This window comes from Pseudorca crassidens, chromosome 1 (assembly GCF_039906515.1).
Source record: "Pseudorca crassidens isolate mPseCra1 chromosome 1, mPseCra1.hap1, whole genome shotgun sequence".
In the NCBI taxonomy this organism is placed as follows: domain Eukaryota; kingdom Metazoa; phylum Chordata; class Mammalia; order Artiodactyla; family Delphinidae; genus Pseudorca; species Pseudorca crassidens.
The window spans coordinates 76679584-76699829 of NC_090296.1; the positions used below are offsets into that span (position 1 = coordinate 76679584).

Sequence of the window (20246 nt, forward strand, 5' to 3'; positions counted from 1 at the left end):
TGAACTTTTTTTGTTGTTGTTGTTGCTGTACGCGGGCCTTTCACTGTTGTGGCCTCTCCCGCTGCGGAGCACAGGCTCCGGACGCGCAGGCTCAGCGGCCAAGGCTCACGGGCCCAGCCGCTCCGCGGCATGTGGGATCTTCCCGGACCAGGGCACGAACCTGTGTCCCCTGCATCGGCAGGCGGACTCTCAACCACTGCACCACCAGGGAAGCCCTCAGACTGAACTTTTAAAAGACCTCTCAGGAAAGTCACACCAAGGGCTTGTCACAGATTTCACATACCAGATCTAGGTGAATTCCTCCCTTTTCAAGTTCCCGAAAATACCTTGAGATTTCTGTACCTGTTACTGAGGTAGCCTTCCTAATTTATCTGTTAAAGCTTCTGGGGACCCAAGAGTTTCCAGTCTCTGGAGCAAGCAGATAGAGAGAAAAGATAAATGTTTTAATTTTACCCATAGATGTAAATTACCAAATTGTTGTAAACCATAAGTAGCTTGAGGAGAAGAGCTGCTTTTTTCTTTTTTTAATAAATTTATTTATTTATTTATTGGCTGCGTTGGGGCTGTGTTGGGTCTTCATCGTTGCTTGCAGGCTTTCTCTAGTTGCAACAAGCAGGGGCTAGTCTTCATTGTGGTGCACGGGCTTCTCAATGTGGTTGCTTCTCTTGTTTCGGAGCACAGGCTCAAAGCACACGGGCTTCAGTAGTTGTAGTATGTGGGCTCAGTAGTGTGGCTCACAGGCTCTACAGCACAGGCTCAGTAGCCGTGGTGCACAGGTTTAGTTGTGGGATCTCCCCAGACCAGGGCTCGAACCCATGTCCCCTGCCTTGGCAGAGCAGATTCTTAACCACTGCGCCACCAGGGAAGTCCCGAGAAGAGCTTCTTTATATCCAGTTTAGCATTATGGTCTGAAAGTCAAAAACTTGTATTTATCTAAAAGTCCTTTTTATAAAACTTCTTGAAGAGGAAGCATTTTTGCAAAGGCATCAGAGTGAAACCATATCTATAACGACAAAAGATTTAAGGAAGTTTAAAATCTGATTACAATGTAATTAACAAGGTAACTTGGTTACTGTTGTAACATATGACACTTAAGATAATAACTAGAATTATGACTGATAACATTTTACCAGGACATAGAATTTTTTTGAAACTCTATACAATTTCTAGAATATCTATATTAGTAACAATCACCATATAATATAACCTAAGAAGATTTGTTACACGTTTGACAATACTTCCCACGTACTTTTAACATATGAAATGAACTTAATTAGTGTAATATCTCTCTTTGGGATATTTCAGGGGCCCTTTGAAGCACCCCAAAGTTAGCTAGAGGTCAGAGAAACTTCATTACAGTTTTGATTTGGGAAGTTTTATCAAAAAAATCAAAAGAGTTTAGAACACTCAGTCAGATAAGATCATATGTCTCTGTGAAATAATAGTTATTCCCTTAGCCAAAGTAACAATAAAAGATTTTAAAGGCAAATATCGAACTGATCACTTAAAAGGTAAAGAAGCTTAAAATCTGTCATCCAAGGCAGTTCAACATCTTAAGGAAACTTGTACCATGTATAAAACTCATTTCTCAGGGTCCACTTTCCACAAACCTTTTTTGTCACTTTCTGTATCCATCACTTTATTTTCCCATTCAGAAACTGCCACCTGTTAAGTCAGACTTACTTCCTTTTCTCTTAATAAAATGCATTTCCATTCCTCATACCTTCTTTACTAAAAACACACGTCCTACTTTCCTTAAGCAACCATGAACTGTCCTTTATATCAGCACTCTGTAGATTGGTAAACATACATCCAAATAATAACTTTTGAAGAACATGCTTTCTTATAGAAAATATCTCAGTGTGTCACCAACACATTTTTTAATAGTTCTAAACCTTTTGTTTCTCTGTAAAAGGAAGCCAATGTTCAGTAATTAATGTTTCAGTACCTTATTTTATTTGGAAATGGCCTAGTTATTTAATAAACTTCCATCCTTTAACTTAATTTAGCACAGTCTAACTTTTCAAGTTGTCGAATATTTGGAGAGATCATTCTTAAGCAAATATTCCTAAAATATAATTATTCCTAAAGTTCACCCAAAACTCTTATCTCACTTGCAATTTTTTTTTCTTAAAATTTCTTCATATCGAGTTATTTTCATTGCTGACAAATTTGTAACAGGTATAATAAGATCTTATTTCGTTTATATTAAACCTAGGCACAATAAAAGCATTATACTTAATGTTGATGGCTCTAAAGACATGTCTATATTAATTAGATCAACAAACTTAAACATTAATACCAAGTATTAATTTAGTACTGAATATTTCCCAGTCCACATGAACCTGAAATTTATTTAATTTTTCTTGCATTTAGAATCGTTTGATTGTAAGTGCTTACTTTTCATTTAAGCCAATTAAATAGAGTTCATTTACAAATTAACCTCAACAATATTATCCAAAGACAAAAACACATACTGAGACATACACATATATCCAGACAGACAGACATCTCATAGTCTCTACTTGGGATTTAAATGTCTCTTTTCCTCTTTTTTCTTTTTTTCTCTCTTGGCTTGAAATTCTACTAATTAACCCAAGGCTGAAGTCTCAGGCAAAGTGGACTGTGTCTGTAGCTCAAGGACATGATAAGAGTTAACTTCAAGCTTTGTCCTAGGCATATTTTTCTCTCTCAGGGTCAGAATTTTGAAGAAAAGTATTTTAACAAGCAAGGTTTTTCTAACTGCACATGCAAAAAGAACTGGTTTTGCAATTTTAAGAAAAGTTTTATTTTAACCAAATTTCTCCAGAGTCTAAAGAATATTGTGGCCATACTGTTAAAAATCATCTTTCTCTTTTTGTGGTCATGGTTTCATAGCTAAAATTTAAACCAGGTAGTGCTCAAATTGGCTCTGATAACAGGGGCAGACTGGCTGACAAAATGTTGTCCCAGCAGGGACTGTCTCTCTGGGGAGGTGGGGTCTTAGTTTGATCAGAAGAATCTGAAAGAGTAAGGGAACTTGCAGGGGTGGGGTTAGCTCGGTCCAGCACCACCACCCCCCAACTCTAAAAGCTGGGAGAAGATAGAAGAGGATCATTTAGAATGTCAGGAGAGGCCCCAATTTCTCGTGCTTCAGCAAGGCCCACACTTTTCGCGCATCACCTCAGGGAGCGCTAGCCTCACGAAGAAGCTCAGGGTAAAGGCACGGCTGCCAAAGCAGGAGTGAGAGCGACTTGACACCAGGAGGGAGACCCCAAAGAGACCACAGCCGCAGGAGGCGAGAGTCCGGCCGCTGGCGGCCTTCCCCAAGGGCTTCGACCAGGCCCCTCAGACCGCACACCAGCTGAGCGCTGCCCACCTCACAGACCCCATCCTGCCTCGGTTCACCAACCCAGTCGCCCTGTTGCCAGAATGAGCTGAAGTCTGAAAATTGCTCAGTAGGACCAGGCATAGCGTGGGCCTCTTCTCTTGTGGTTTCACTTGCCAGTGTCCAATATCTTGATAATTCTGTGTGGCTGACAGGGTCTTGGTGCTCCAGCCTGGTGTCAGGCCTGAGCCTCTGAGGTGGGAGCATGGAGTTCAGGACATTGGTCCACCAGAGACCTCCCAGCCCCACGTAATCTCAGTCTGCGAGAGCTCTCCCAGAGATCTCCATCTCAACACTGAGATCCAGCTCCACCCAAAGGCCAGCAAGTTCCAGTGCTGGACGCCCCATGCCAAACAACTAGCAAGACAGGAACACAACCCCATCCATTAGCAGAGAGGCTGCCCAAAATCATACTAAGTTCACAGATACCCCAAAACACACCACCGGATGTGACCCTGCCCACCAGAAAGACAAGATCTAGCTCCAGCCACCAGAACACAGACACCAGGTCCCCTCCACCAGGAAGCATACACAAGCCACTGAACCAACCTCACCCACTGGGGGCAGACACCAAAAACAATGGGAACTATGAACCTGAAGCCTGCAAAAAGGAGACCCCAAGCACAGTAAGATAAGCAAAATGAGAAGACAGAGAGATATACAGCAGATGAAGGAGCAATGTAAAAACCCACCAGACCAAACAAGTGAGGAGGAAGTAGGCAGTCTACCTGAAAAAGAATTCAGAGTAATGATAATAAAGATGATCCAAAATCTTGGAGATAGAATGGAGAAAATACAAAAATGTTTAACAAGGACCTAGAAGAACTAAAGAGCAGACAAACAATGATGAACAACACAATAAATGAAATAAAAAAATTCTATAGAAGGAATCAATAGCAGAATAACTGAGGCAGAAGAATGGATAAGTGACCTGGAAGATATAATAGCAGAATAAAAAAAAAAATGAAAATAATTGAGGACAGTCTCGAAGACCTCTGGGACAACATTAAACACACCAACATTCAAATTATACGTGTCCCAGAAGAAGAAGAGAAAAGAAAAGGGTCTGAGAAAATATTTGAAGAGATTATAGTTGAAAACTTACCTAACATGGGAAAGGAAATAGCCAATCAAGTCCAGGAAGCGCAGAGAGTCCCATACAGTATAAATCCAAGGAGAAACAAGCCAAGACACATATTAATCAAACTATCAAAAATTAAATACAAAGAAAACATATTAAAAGCAGCAAGGGAAAAGCAACAAATAACATACAAGGGAATCCCCATAAGGTTAACAGCTGATCGTTCAGCAGAAACTCTACAAGCCAGAAGGGAGTGGCAGGACATATTTAAAGTGATGAAAGGGAAAAACCTAAAACCTACAACAATCTCATTCAGATTCGATGGAAAAATTAAAACCTTTACAGACAAGCAAAAGTTAAGAGAATTCAGCTCCACCAAACCAGCTTTACAACAAATGCTAAAGGAACTTCTCTAGGCAGGAAACACAAGAGAAGGAAAACCTACAAAAACAAACCCAGAGCAATTAAGAAAATGGTAATAGGAACATACATATTGATAATTACCTTAAATGTAAATGGGTTAAATGCTCCAACCAAAAGACATAGACTGGCTGAATGGATACAAAAACAAGACCCATATACATGCTGTCTACAAGAGACCCACTTCAGACCTAGGGACACATACAGACTGGAAGTGAGGGGATGGAAAAAGACATTCCATGCAAATGGAAATCAAAAGAAAGCTGGAGTAGCAATTCTCACATCAGACAAAATAGACTTTAAAATAAAGACCATGGACTTCCCTGGTGGTGCAGTGGTTGAGGGTCCGCCTGCCGATGCAGGGGACACGGGTTCATGCCCCGGTCTGGGAAGATCCCACGTGCTGCGGAGTGGCTGGGCCTGTGAGCCATGGCTGCTGAGCCTGCGAGTCCTGAGCCTGTGCTCTGCAACGGGAGAGGCCGCAGAAGTGAGAGGCCCGCGTACCACAAAAAATATATAAATAAATAAATAAATAAATAAATAAATAAAATAAAGACCATTACAAGAGACAAAGAAGGACACTACATAATGATCAAGGGATCAATCCAAAAAGAAGTTATAACAATTGTAAATATTTATGCACCCAACGTAGGAGCACCACAATACATAAAGCAATGCTAACAGCCATAAAAGAGAAATTGACAGTAACACAGTAATAGTAGGTGACTTTAACACCCCACTTTCACCAATGGACAGATCATCAAAAATGAAAATAAATAAGGAAACACAAGCTTTAAATGACACATTAGACAAGATGGACTTAATTGATATCTATAGGACCTTCCATCCAAGAACAACAGGTACACTTTCTTCTCAAGTTCCTATGGAACATACTCCAGGATAGATCATATCTTGGGTCACAAATCAAGCCTTGGTAAATTTAAGAAAATTGAGATCGTATCAAGTATCTTTTCCGACGAGAACATTATGAGACTAGATATCAATTTTAGGAAAAAAAACTGGAAAAAATACAAGCACATGGAGGCTAAACAATACACTACTAAATAACCAAGAGGTCACTGAAGAAATCAAAGAGGAAATAAAAAAATACCTGTAAACAAATGACAATGAAAACACAACAATGCAAAACCTATGGGAAGCAGCAAAAGCAGTTCTAAGAGGGAAGTTTACAACAATACAATCCTACCTCAAGAAATAAGAAACATCTCAAATAAACAACCTAACCTTACATGTAAAGCAATTAGAGAAAGAAGAACAAAACCCAAAGTTAGCAGAAGGAAAGAAATCATAAAGATCAGATCAGAAATAAATGAAAAAGAAATGATGGAAACCATAGCAAAGATCAATAAAACTAAAAGCTGGTTCTTTGAGAAGATAAACAAAATTGATAAACCATTAGCCAGACTCATCAAGCAAAAAATGGAGAAGACTCAAATCAACAGAATTAGAAATGAAAAAGGAGAAGTAACAACTGACACTGCAGAAATACAAAGGATCATGAGAGATTACTACAAGCAACTATATGCGAATAAAATGGACAACCTGGAAGAAATGGACAAATTCTTAGAAAAGCACAACCTTTGGAGACTGAACCAGGAAGAAATAGAAAATATAAACAGACCAATCACAAGCACTGAAATTGAAACTGTGATTAAAAATCTTCCAACAAACAAAAGCCCAGGAGCAGATGGTTTCACAGGTGAATTCTATCAAACATTTAGAGAACAGCTAACACCTATCCTTCTCAAATGCTTCCAAAATATAGCAGAGGGAGGAACACTCCCAAACTCATTCTATGAGGCCACCATCACCCTGATACCAAAACCAGACAAAGATGTCACACAAAAAGAAAACTACAAGCCAATATCACTGATGAACATAGATCCAAAATCCTCCACAAAATACTAGCAAACACAATCCAACAGAACATTAAAAGGATCATACACTGTGATCAAGTGGGGTTTATCCCAGGAATGCAAGGTTTTTTCAATATATGCAAATCAATCAATGTGATACACCATATTAATAAACTGAAGGATAAAAACCATGTGATAATCTCAATAGATGCAGAAAAAGCTCTTGACAAAATTCAACACTGATTTATGATAAAAACTCTCCAGAAAGTAGGCATAGAGGAAACTTACCTCAACATAATAAAGGCCATATATGACAAATCCACAGCCCACATTGTTCTCAATGGTGAAAAACTGAAACCATTTCCTCTAAGGTAAGGAACAAGGGAAGGTTGCCCACTCTTACCACTATTATTCAACATAGTTCTGGAAGTTTTAGCCACAGCAATCAAAGAAGAAAAAAAATAAAAGGAATCCAAATCAGAAAAGAAGAAGTAGGGCTTCCCTGGTGGCGCAGTGGTTGTGAGTCCGCCTGCCGATGCAGGGGACATGGGTTCGTGCCCTGGTCCGGGAAGGTCCCACATGCCGCGGAGCGGCTGGGCCCATTAGCCATGGCCGCTGAGCCTGTGCGTCCGGAGCCTGTGCTCTGCAACAGGAGAGGCCACAACAGTGAGAGGCCCACGTACTGAAAAAAAAAGAAAAGAAGTAAAACTGTCACTGTTTGCAGATGACATTAGAATATACATAGAAAATCCTAAGAATGCCACCAGAAAACTACTAGAGCTAATCAATAAATTTGGTAGAGTAGCAGGATACAATTTTTTTTAGGATACAAAATTAATGCACAGAAATCTCTTGCATTCCTATACACTAATGATGAAAAATCTGAAAGAGAAATTAAGGAAACACTCCCATTACATTGCAACAAAAAGAATAAAATATCTAGGAATAAATCTACCTAAGGAGACAAAAGACCTGCATGAAGAAAACTATAAGAGGCTGATGAAAGAAATTAAAGATGATACAAACAGACGGAGAGATATACCATGTTCCTGGATTGGAAGAATCAACATTGTGAAAATGACTCTACTACCCAAAGCAATCTACAGATTAAATACAATCCCTATCAAACTACCAATGGCATTTTTCACAGAACTAGAACAAAAAATTTCACAATTTGTATGGAAACACAAAAGACCCCGAATAGCCAAAGCAATCTTGAGAAAGAAAAACAGAGCTGGAGGTATCAGGCTCCCTGACTTCAGACTATACTACAAATCTAAAGTAATCAAGACAGTATGGTAATGGCAGAAAAACAGAAACATAGATCAATGGAACAGGATAGAAAGCCCAGAGATAAACCCATGCACATATGGTCACCTTATTTTTGATAAAGGAGGCAACAATATACAATGGAGAAAAGACAGCCTCTTCAGTAAGTGGTGCTGGGGAAACTGGACAGCTACATGTAAAAGAATGAAATTAGAACACTTCCTAACACCATACACAAAAATAAGCTCAAAATGGATTAAAGACCTAAAGGTAAGGCCAGACACTATCAAACTCTTAGAGGAAAACATAGGAAGAACACTCTTTGACGTAAATCACAGCAAGATCCTTTTTGATCCACCTCCTGGAGAAATGGAAATGAAAACAAAAATAAACAAATGGGACCTAATGAAACTTAAAAGCTTTTGCACAGCAAAGGAAACCATAAAGAAGACAAAAAGTCAACCCTCAGAATGGGAGAAAATATTTGCAAACGAAGCAAGTGACAAAGGATTAATCTCCAAAGTATACAAGCAGCTCATGCAGCTCAATATCAAAAAAACAAACAACCCAATACAAACATGGGCAGAAGACCTAAATACACATTTCTCCAAAGAAGATATACAGACTGCCAACAAACACATGAAATGATGCTTAACATCACTAATTATTAGAGAAATGCAAATCAAACCTACAGTGAGGTATCACTTCACACCGCTCAGAATGGCCATCATCAAAATATCTACAAACAATAAATGCTGGAGAGAGTGTGGAGAAAAGGGAACTCTCTTGCATTGTTGGTGGGAATGTAAATTGATACAGCCACTATGGAGAACAGTATGGAGGTTCCTTAAAGAACTAAAAATAGAACTAACATATGACACAGCAGTCACACTACTGGGCATATACCCTGAGAAAAATGTAATTCAAAAAGAGTCATGTACAACAATGTTCATTGCAGCACTATTTACAATAGCCAGGACACTGAAGCAACCTAAGTGTCCATTGACAGATGAATGGATAAAGAAGATGTGGCACATATATACAATGGAATATCACTCAGCCATAAAAAGAAACGAAACTGAGTTATTTGTAGTGAGGTGGATGGACCTAGAGTCTGTCATACAGAGTGAAGTAAGTCAGAAAGAGAAAAACAAACTAACACATATATATGGAACCTAAAAAAAAAAAGAAAAAATGGTTCTGATGAACCTAGGGGCAGGACAGGAATAAAGACGCAGACATAGAGAATGGACTTGAGGACACGGGGAGGGGGAAGGGTAAGCTGGGATGAAGTGAGAGAGTAACACTGACATATATACAGTACCAAATGTAAAATAGCTAGTGGGAAGTAGCTGCATAGCACAGGGAGATCAGCTCGGTGCTTTGTGTCCACCTAGAGGGGTGGGATAGGGAGGTTGGGAGGGAGACGCAAGAGGGAGGAGATATGGGGATATATGTATACATATAGCTGATTCACTTTGTTATACAGCAGAAACTAACACAACGTTGTAAAGCAGTTATACTCCAGTAAAGATGTTAAATAAATTTATTAAAAAAAAAGAATGTCAGGAGAGTTTTTTGTTTTTGTGGGGCTTTTTGTTTGTCTTTCTGATTCCTTAGGCTTTTTTAAATTAATTAATTAATTTATTTATTTGGCTGTGTTGGGTCTTTGTTGATGCGCGCAGGCTTTCTCTAGTTGTGGCGAGCAGGGGCTACTCTTTGTTGTGGTGCACAGACTTCTCATTGTGGTGGTTTATCTTGTTGAGGAGCACGGGCTCTAGGCACGCAGGCTTCAGTAGTTGTGGCTCACAGGCTCAGTAGTTGTGGCTCATGGGCTCTAGAGCGCAGGCTCAGTAGTTTTGGCGCAAGGGCTTAGTTGCTCCGTGGCATGTGGGATCTTCCCGGACCAGCCCGGGTCCCCTGCATTGGCAGGCAGATTCTTAACCACTGCGCCACCAGGGAAGTCCCTGATTCCTTAGACTTTTGATTATGGAGCCACCTAGAGCTGGATTATAATAAAAGGGGCATAAAATCCTGAACATTAGGGAACCACGTCCATTTTCCCCATCCTTTGGCAATAAAGATCTACTTGTAGGAGACCCATTTCAGGCCTTTTTTTTTTTTTTTTTTTTTTTTGTCTTTGGATCATAGCTATAGGTCGACCAGTCTTTTAAAATTTTCCCTAAGCGTTCCCAGGTAGGGGTGGAACCTTAGAGGAAGCGCTTCCCATTTTGGCTTGAGCAGTTGGTAACAGACGTTAAATGTTAGCGTGCTCAAGTCAAAACATAAACCTGCACCTCATCAGCTGGAAGTCACACATAAAACATAAACCGTAAACGGAAACAGCAAAGGGATGCTCAAAAAGGAAAACGAGAAACATATGGCGGAGACCCGCCCAAACGTGACTTCCGAGTCCCACTCGACCTGCACCGTTGCCCCAAAGCGGCGCCTTACGTCAGAATCTCCCTTTGCAGGGAGAATTCCACATCAGAATTTTCCCTTTGTAGGGAAATCCCCAGATTGGAACCGAAGTTCCCATACGGGGACGGTCAAAGGTCAGAGAGTGCACTCCGGGAGACTCACCGTACGTGCTGACGGGTGCGTCGCGACTTCCGTATGCCCTCTTTCTGATCCTCCAATATTTAGTGTTTTCTCGGAGTGGAAGTCCAGGCCGGCGCGGTCAAGAGATGTCCTCAAGGCAAAAGAAGCCTCTGCAGCTGCTAGGTCAGCCTCTCCCCCGTTCTCCACCGCAGGCTCGGAGTTCCGCGGCCGAGTCGGCGGGCCGGGTGTGATCGGGCTCAGCCCTGTGGCAGGGAGTCGGTGGCGATCTAGACTCAGATATCCTCCGACCCTCCGCTTTCCTGAAGGAGGCTGGCGTGGAAAGGGATTCCCGAGCTTCCGATCAAGCCAAGGGGCCCTGCGGGGCCGCCTGCCCGTGAGCAGATTTCTGTTCGGCATCGGTGCACAGAGAAGCCGAGATTTCCGCAACACGGGCAGGAGGTGGAAATTGGGAGAAGACTGTACGATGGGTTTCTCAATTAAGGCTGATAAATGCATAGCTTTGTGACAGGCTTGAGGGGCCACGCTGTTGGACTCCTAAGGGACTCCCAAATTACTGCCATCCACAGTAACCTCTGTCTCCGTGGAGTTGGTTCCAGACAGTACAGAGTCCAGAGCCTCACTCCTGAAAAGGAGCCAGGAAAACTGCATAACCTGGGAGTGGGGCAGACGCCCCACCTGAGAAAAGAGTGCGGGAGGTGTGTGTGGGCTTTGCCACACAGTCTATAAGGAGGCTCCCTGGGGCCTGGAGCCCGCAGGTGCAGTATAGTTCTAACCTTCCTGGGCTGCCTTTGAATTTAAGGGGATTTCAGAGGTTAATTTCCAAGCATTCTGTGAAGGGGGCAAACACGCACTTCCCTTCACTACCCCCCCCACCCCGCCCTACACCCCCCCACCCCCACCCCGGCCGCCGATCAAGCCAGTCACTGATGCATCTTCACGATGCGATGTAGTCTTGGGAGCCTGCCTTGAACATTCAAGTTGGTCCTCCCACCACCCCTCACGAGAATGCAGGCTGGGGACCTGGATAGCTCAGGCATGCTTGGGGACAGGAAGAGCAGGGGGATGTTGCAAAGAGTCTTATGAAACCTGACACTGCACAGTCCCTTCTCTAGGAGGACAAGCTCAGGATCTTAAGGGCTTGGGTATGTCAGTCGCATTCATACCTTCCGGAGCTCAGGACACCATCCCCATGTTTCTCACTTGCCTGCAACTGGATGTCCTCTCCACACACCATTCCCCTTCACACTCGGGCTTATCACAGTCTCTTGGGTGAGATTTCGGGGTGTCAGGTACTGCATTCCCCTATTCCAAAAAAATGCGTCTATATCCACCCTCGTCATATGAAGTTCTTTGATAAGAAGATAAAAATTTTATTCTATGTTTGGAAATAAGGCTTAAAGTATATATTCAATTTAACTGGGTTCTAAATGATTTTGGATTCTTAAGGAGGTAGATGAAAGAAGAGAAGAAGCAAGGAGCTTCTGCACAGATGTGTGGAGGAGATGAGCAGGGGAGGAAGCTCAGAAAGGGAGGCTGAGACCTGGAGACAGAACACAGCTTTGTCGAAGTTGCCTCGCTGCCTCTCATGTGCCCCCAAATATTCTCAGACCCAGCATACTTCCTCAGGCATGATTGTTTGAGAATCAGCTCTTAAGTGTTTATGTCCAAACACTTTCAGTGTCTGAAGCCAAAGGGAAGGATGGGAGAGGAAGAGTCCCCAGACGAAGGGACCTGAAGATGGAGATCCCTGATTCTGCCTCCCTCCCTGCAGTTTCTTGCCCGGTTCTGCTCTAAGACGTGTGGTAAGTCATTGTTAGACAGGGAGTGACCTAAATGCAGAGAGTCGGGAAAGAGGTCCCTGCAGCCAGGATGGAGCTCTCTACAAGACAGGAAGAGCTAGAGGTGGGAGAAGTGCTGGTCATTAACTCAGCCTCCACCACTGTCCTTTCCATTTTCCATATAATCAGTCATTAAAAACGAATCTTAGACTAGGGGCAGGACAGGAATAAAGACACAGACTTAGAGAATGGACTTGAGGACGCAGGGAGGGGGAAGGGTAAGTTGGGACGAAGTGAGAGAGTGGCATGGACATATATACACTACCAAATGTAAAATAGATAGCTAGTGGGAAGCAGCTGCATAGCACAGGGAGATCAGCTCAGCGCTTTGTGACCACCTAGAGGGGTGGGATAGGGAGGGTGGGAGAGAGACTCAAGAGGGACGGGATATGGGGATATGTCTATACGTATCGCTGATTTACTTTGTTATACACCAGAAACTAACACGACACTGTAAGCAATTATACTACAATAAAGATGTTAAAAAAAAAATCTTACATCTTAGGTTTAGAGTCACATGTGGGATTTCTGGATGGAAAAAGATGAGTTGAAGGATGTCATCTTGGCGGTGACCCTATTTCCCCTCTGTGGGCAGCTGGGTTGCAGGGAACCAGGGCGGAGCCAGTGCAAGGGCTGCACTGGCTTCAGATGTCTCTTTGTGTATTTCCTCCATCCTTTCTGCTCATTGCCCTCCCCTTCCAATCACTGGTCACCTCTTTGCCTGCCTCCACTTTTCCAACTTTTTCCTTCTAATTTTTCTCTGCTTTGTTACTTGCTGAGTTTGACAAGGAACTCTGGAATATTTGTGTGTGTGTGTGTGTGTGTGTGTGTGTGTATTTGGGGGGCTGTGCTGAGCTTTTGGAGCCAGACTAATGGCAAAACATCCTTGAGATTTTCTGAACCTTCCCTGTGGACCCTCCTTCCCTGAGGACCCTCTACATACCCCCTTCCTTGCTCTTTTAAAGATCATGTGGAAATGAACAAAACCACTCAAATGGGAACAAGAAGAGTCTATTTATTCAGAGTTTACTATAGAAGGAAGTCAACCACTATCAGTTGTGTTTGGCAAAGACTCAAAAGCAGGGAAGTGGGAAAGATTTATGGTGGAAAAAAGGGCAGTTTTCAGATGTGCCCTAATTGGAGGCTGTTGGCATGGAGCTGGAGGTGGCCTAACTAGAAGCAGGACAATCTACAGCTAGAGGCGCATATCTGGCTTTCTCCAGTTGGTCCTAATTTGGGGAAGTGGGGACAAAAATTAGGGAAGCTTTCAGTTATTAATCAAGTCACAGCTGTTTTGGGCAAACAGCCAACCTGTTTTGCTATTGGGGTTGTTTTTTGGCTTCCTGGACTGGTTTGCTATGTATAGTGGGTTGGCTTCCTGGATTTATTGCTGCAGATTTGGGGTCAGAAGTTTATCTTTATATATAGTCTGGCTGTTGTCTATTTGTCTATTTGGTGTCTCAGTCCCTCTTCTTGTTCATTCTCTCACTTCCAAAAGGTTGACCCACTTAAGGAAAGCTAGAATTCCAGATCTTCATTGCTCAAAACCGGTTCAGTTATCTTCATAGTCAACTGTATTGCAAGATCTTCTTGACGTTTCTATTGTATCATCATGGTGATCATCTGATGAGAGAGAGGCTGCATAGAAGCATTTAAGACTCTGAAACAGACCAGCATAATGCCCACTATCACTAAAACGAGAGCAATAGCCTCTCTGAGGTGCTTTGCAACCACGAAGGGCAGTTGCCCAACCCAGCCCAGAGAACAAATCCCATAGGCCATGAAGCTCAACCTTAGACATCCAAATAGCTTCTCCTTTAAGGCAATGGATAGCCTGTTAAACTTGCCTATTTCATTGACAAGTACAACAAGAAGCATTAGCACTGGCACAGGCAGAACTGTGACTAGTCAACAAGAAATCTAAAGCAATATGATTGTCCATCACTACTCATGCTGTTGAGTTGAGACTCATCTGTATTCCATCTAGGGCAGAGGTGGTATCATTAACAACTTCTGCCAGAGTTAGTAATAGGTTTCTTTTTTTTTAATTTTTATTTTATATTATTTTATATTAAAGTATAGTTGGTTTACAATGCTGTGTTAGTTTCAGGTGTACAGCAAAGTGATTCCATTAATGCATATGCATATATCTATTCTTTTTCAGATTCTTTTCCCATATAGGTTATTACAGAGTATTGAGTATAGTTCCCAATGCTATGCAGTAGGTACTGGTTGATTATCTATTTTATTTATGGTAGTGTGTATACGTTAATGCCAACCTCCTAATTTATCCTTCCCCCCAGTAACAGGTTTCTTAAAGTCTTTTCAGTTTGTATGATTCCCACTGATGGGAACACTGCTCTGATTAGTCAAATAAAAATTGAGCCAGTAATTCTTCCAAGCAGTGCACCTAAATAATCCAGAATGGCCTCATCTGGACTTCATATCTAAGTTGGAATTCCAGCCTTGGTGATTTATGGAATTAGGGTCAATTACAGACAAGTCTCGGAATACTATTCCTAATGTTCCTGACGTATTCGTCTGAGGCAAACAAGACCAGGTATCCTGATCACAAAGGAAGTAGTATCCAGGAGAGACAGACAGAGATCCAATGAAAAAAGAGTTGTTTATGACATGAGGTTGGAACCAAGGTCTTACGTGTTTGGATCTCTACTAGTCTCTTTCAGGTGCTAAGAATTTGGCTCATCACCTTACAAAGATTGCTGAGTTCAAATTTAGAATTATCTAGGGTCTGAACAATAGATTTTCATAAATTTTTTTTTTCCCCTGGGAGAGAGGGACACTAGCAAAATCATCGGTTGACTTCTTTGGAGTCAATTTTCCATGTAGGTACAGGTAGAAATGCCATTGGCTGTGATTGCCTGCGGTCTCATTTGATGAAATCAGAATTGCCCAGAGGGTTTTATCATGGGGGTCTGGTGATGGTTGGTATATCCAGCAGTCAGTGGGAACAGTGGCTAAGATTTGCGATAATCTAAAAATGGCGTTAGAATGGATATTTTCTTTTTAACTTCATTGAGGTATAATTGACAAATAAAATTGTAAGATATTTAAAGTTTACAACATGACAATTTGATATATGCAGGCATTGTGAAAGAATTCCTTCCATAGAATTAACATGCATCACGTCACATATTTACCTTTTTAGAATGAGTATGTTCTGACCTAACAACTGTAATAAGGAGGGAAGAAACAAGAAAAAGGTTCATTATGGGTGGATGACACCAAGAGGTCTATAGACAATAAGAAGAAGAAGAATTATAAGCAAGCAGATTAAAAAAACAAACAAGAAATGGATAGGAGTTTTGGTCCAACATCTTGGATAGAAGCAGTCCACTCTCTGTGATCATCTGCTTGTTCCACAGGTCTTAGGCTAGCTCTCTGCTTCTGAAGATCAGCAGTTTCTGAAGGATCTCTGAGAATCCTCAGTTTGAGATCTTGTATTGAAATAGCCTTCCAATTACATAGAATTCTGAATTGCTTCTTCAGTTGTAAACTATGAACCCAATGATTGATTTCCTGGAGTTTTACTGCTGTATTTGTTGTTAACAGTATTTTGATAAGGTCCCTTCCAATGAGGTTCAAGAACAGGTTTTCTCTGATGTCTCTTCCAATAGTTAAAATCCCCTGGTTGACAATAATGAAGAAATTGTTTAGAAAGATGTTGTGCGGGGATGGCTTTAACCTGTTGGTGATAGGGCTGGGTATAGCACATGAGTCCCTCGCAGTATTTTGTTTTGTCTGTGTGTGGTCGGGACGAGTCTAGAATTGGAGGTGAAATTCCAAATGCACATGCCTTCCAGTTATCAATTCACAGGGGGATAACTTATGTATTCCTGAGAGAGTAGCCTGTAGAGCCATAGGATAGTGGGTGGGAGCAGCTGTGACAAGAGAGCTCAAGCGTTTCCGAAAATATTGCTCATTTTTTTTTTGGCTGCATCACACCACTTGCGGGATCTCAGTTCCCCAATCAGGGATTGAACAAGCTCCACCTCAGTGAAAGCGCTGAATCCTAACCCCTGGACGGCCAGGGAATTCCCAATATTGCTGATTTTATTTATTTATTTTTATTTATTTATTTATTTTTTGCAGTACGCGGGCCTCTCACTGTTGTGGCCTCTCCTGTTGCGGAGCACAGGCTCCGGACGCGCAGACTCAGCGGCCATGGCTCACGGGCCCAGCCGCTCCGCGGCATGTGGGATCTTCCCAGACCGGGGCATGAACCCGTGTCCCCTGCATCGGCAGGCGGACCCCCAACCACTGCGCCACCAGGGAAGCCCCTTATTTATTTATTTTAAAAAAATTTTTATTGGAGTAGAGCTGATTTACAATGTTGTGTTAGTTTCAGGTGTACAGCAAAGTGAATCAGTTATACATATCCACTCTTTTTTAGATTCTTTTCCCATATAGGCCATTACAGAATATTGAGTAGGGTTCCCTGTGTTATACAGTAGGTCCTTATTAGTTATCTATTTTATATAGAGTAGTGTGTATATGTCATCCCAATCTTCCAATTTATCCGTCACCCACCTTACTCCCTGATAACCATGTTTGTTTTCTAAGTCTGTTACTGTTTTATAAATAAGTTTTTCTCTTTTTTTTTTTTTGGCTGCATCGTGTCTTGTTGCGACATGGGGGATCTTTCGTTGCGCCGCGCGGGCTTCTCTCTAGTTGAGGCACGCAGGCTGCAGAGAGCATGGGCTCTGTAGTTTGACGCACGCAGGCTCTCTAGTTGAGCCACGTGGGTGGCCCTAGGGCTTAGTTGCCCCGTGGCATGTGGGATCTTAGTTCCCCGACCATGGATCAAACCCGCATTCCCTGCATTGGAAGGTGGATTCTTAACCACTGGACCACCAGGGAAGTCCCTGTACCCTTTTTTAGATTCCACATATAAGCGATATCATATGATATTTGTCTTTTGCTGTCTGACTTATTTCACTCAGTATGACAATCTCTAGGTCCATCCAACAATATTGCTAATTTTAATTTAAGGATGCTATTAGTCCTTTCAGCATTTCCAGAGGATTGTGAGTGGAAAGGACAGCTTTCCTTTGTTTTTCTGAGGGTTTGTTTGTTTGTTTTTCTGTTATTTGTTTGTTTGCTCTAATTGCCTGCAGTTTTTGAGTAAGAAGTAACGCTATAGGGAGTTCTTTTATAATGGCTACCATAAAGCTTGTGCCTCAATCACTTGATATAAAAGTTGGGATGCCCCAGGTGGAAGACACTAAATCAGCAGCTTTCTAGTGACTGTAAAGGCTGTAGCTCTTTGGCAAAGAAATGCTACAACTCATCCTGAAAATTGATATACAATAACTAAAACATATTTAAATTCCATGAAGGGTGGAAGCTAGGTAAGTGTCTAAAGGTATCCAAGAGGCTCTTGAGGCTTTGGTTCATGGCCATGTCCCACCTTTACAATTTTTCCAGAATTGTGTCATTGACTCATAATAGGTGACCCTGTTAGGGCTCAGGGCAGGCCGGTGCAAAATAGGCTGAAGTGGCATATTGATTATTTTGAATTAAATTTACTTAAGAAACAGCCAGTGCAAAAAGGACGCTCTGATCCTCCCCCTTTGTCTCCCTGAAAGCAGTAAATAAATCTCCCATGTGAAAGGTACCCTCTCTGTACTAGGAGGTAGAAAGAGACACCCTTATCACCAGAGATTGGGAAATCTGGGCCAGGAAGGTTGTATAGACTAACCTTGTTATTTCTTTACTAATTTACTACCCCAACCCCAAACTCTGTTTAGATTCTTCGCCGATTAAGCACCCAAGACTAAGTTTCTTTGCTCTGTCAATTCCTCAGCAATTTATTGTTTCTTTGTCTAAAAAGTATAAAAGCTACCTGCCTTGGATACTTCTTAGGTCCCACTTCTGTGAGACCTCTGTATATACGAATTAAATTTGTTTTTTCCCCCTCCTGTTAAGGATGTCCCCATCCCTGACATCCCTAACAGTTGGCATAGTTAGCATGAGGCTGCCTGGACCCCTCTTTCCCCCAAGGCTGCTGCAGCTGAGAGATCCTGGGACATCTGATAGGCTAGCAGAAGGTGAGCTTTCTTACCACATCAGCCTCCTGGATATCTGCCGGCAGGATTCAGTGGAAGGGAAAGTTGTGAGGGTCCCTTTTCTCTCTTTCTAAATTTAAATTAGAAGGAAAAAGTATTTTCAGAATTAGTTTCCTGGACTTAGTGACTCTGGTATTGCTCCTTTTCCTCTCAGAGATGGTCACTGTATTTCTTTGTCTTTGTCATTTGTCATAAGGAGGAAAACCCATGGGGCAGAACACAGGCGTAGACCCTATAAGCCTGCTGTTCAAGCTGGCCTCACAGACTGGTGAGTTAATTGTTCTCACCAGAATGGCATCTGTTTGGGCAAACTTTGCTGTGGGTCCCCTATGTAAAGACAAGATGAGGTTTTTCCTTTTGTCTTGTTCTATATCCTGATAGCTTGGCTTTGTAACCAACGAGAATATTCACTTTGGTCTCCGCTATCCAGAGGGTGCACTTACCCAGGTGCAACTTGGTGGCCAGTCTAATAACCAGCTAGCTCTCAGGGGAATTTGTCAGAAGGAGTCTCAGTTCCTAAGGGGCCTTTGTCATCTCAATTTTTGTTGCTTTTTCAGTGTTCAAAAAATTCCATTCCGGGCTTCCCTGGTGGCACAGTGGTTGAGCGTCCGCTTGCCGATGAAGGGGACACGGGTTCGTGCCCCGGTCTGGGAAGATCCCACGTGCCGCGGAGTGGCTGGGCCCATGAGCCATGGCCGCTGAGCCTGCGCGTCCGGAGCCTGTGCTCCACAACGGAAGAGGCCACAACAGTGAGAGGCCCGCGTACCGCAAAAAAAAATTCCATTCCAGTAGCACCTACCTGGTGTCACAGATCAGCGAGTCTGTAACTGGAGGCATCCCACGCTCTCCTGGGAAACTGGAGACACCATTTTCACCGCGTATAGCAATGAAGGCTTTAACTTTCTTAGACCAATGCTAGGTGTGAACTTTCTGGATCTTGTGAAGGCTGCATACTCTTTTTTGAGATGACTCATGTCTTTGGTAAGCCATGGAAAGGCTTATTGGTTTGAATCGCTATTTGAGATGAATATAAGATCCTACTCACTGATGGCCAGATGATGGATGCTTTGAACTGGCTATATTTAAGAGAAAAAATGTTTAGCAAACTCTTATTCTAAAACCACATTTTAAAAGTAGATGAAGCAAACAAACAAAAAATGTACACAGGCATATCTTGAAGATATTATGGCTTTGGTTCCAGATTACTGCAATAAAGTGAACATCGCAATAAACCCAGTCCTATGAATTTTTTCTGTTTCCCAGTGCACGTAAGAGTTATGTTTACACTATACTGTAGTCTACTAAGTGTGTGAAGCACTATTTCTAAAAAAATGTATATACATTAATAAAAATACTTCATTGCTAAAAGATGCTAACCATCATTTGAACCTTTAGCAAGTCATAATCTTCCTGCTGGTGGAGGGTCTTGCCTTGATGTTGATAGCTGATTAGGGTGGTGGTTGCTGAACGCTGGGATGGCTGTGGCAGTTCGTTAAAATAAGACAACAGTGAAGTTTGCTGCATCAGTTAACTTGTCCTTTTATGAACAATTTCTCTAGCATGCAATGCTGTTTGATAGCACTTTACCCACAGTAGAACTTCTTTCAAAATTGGAGTCAATCCTCTCAAACTGCTACTTTATCAACTAAGTTGATGTCATAGTCTAAATCCTTTGTTGTCATTTCAATAATCTTCACAGTACCCTCACCAGGAGTAGATTCCATCTCAAGAAACCACTTCCTT

General features: G+C 42.1%; 2 long non-coding RNA genes across 2 annotated transcripts; one reads left to right on the plus strand and one right to left on the minus strand.

The window, feature by feature from the left end:
• Positions 1 to 227: 227 nt before the first annotated feature.
• Positions 228 to 11142, minus strand: LOC137226540 (uncharacterized). The gene is made up of 4 exons (XR_010944396.1): positions 10598 to 11142; positions 7034 to 7427; positions 4473 to 5332; positions 228 to 1003 (listed from the first exon to the last, which is right to left on the minus strand). It is a non-coding gene; the product is annotated as an uncharacterized lncRNA (long non-coding RNA).
• Positions 10599 to 19821, plus strand: LOC137226543 (uncharacterized). The gene is made up of 3 exons (XR_010944397.1): positions 10599 to 10738; positions 12255 to 12378; positions 19061 to 19821. It is a non-coding gene; the product is annotated as an uncharacterized lncRNA (long non-coding RNA).
• The last annotated feature ends 425 nt before the right edge of the window (positions 19822 to 20246 follow it).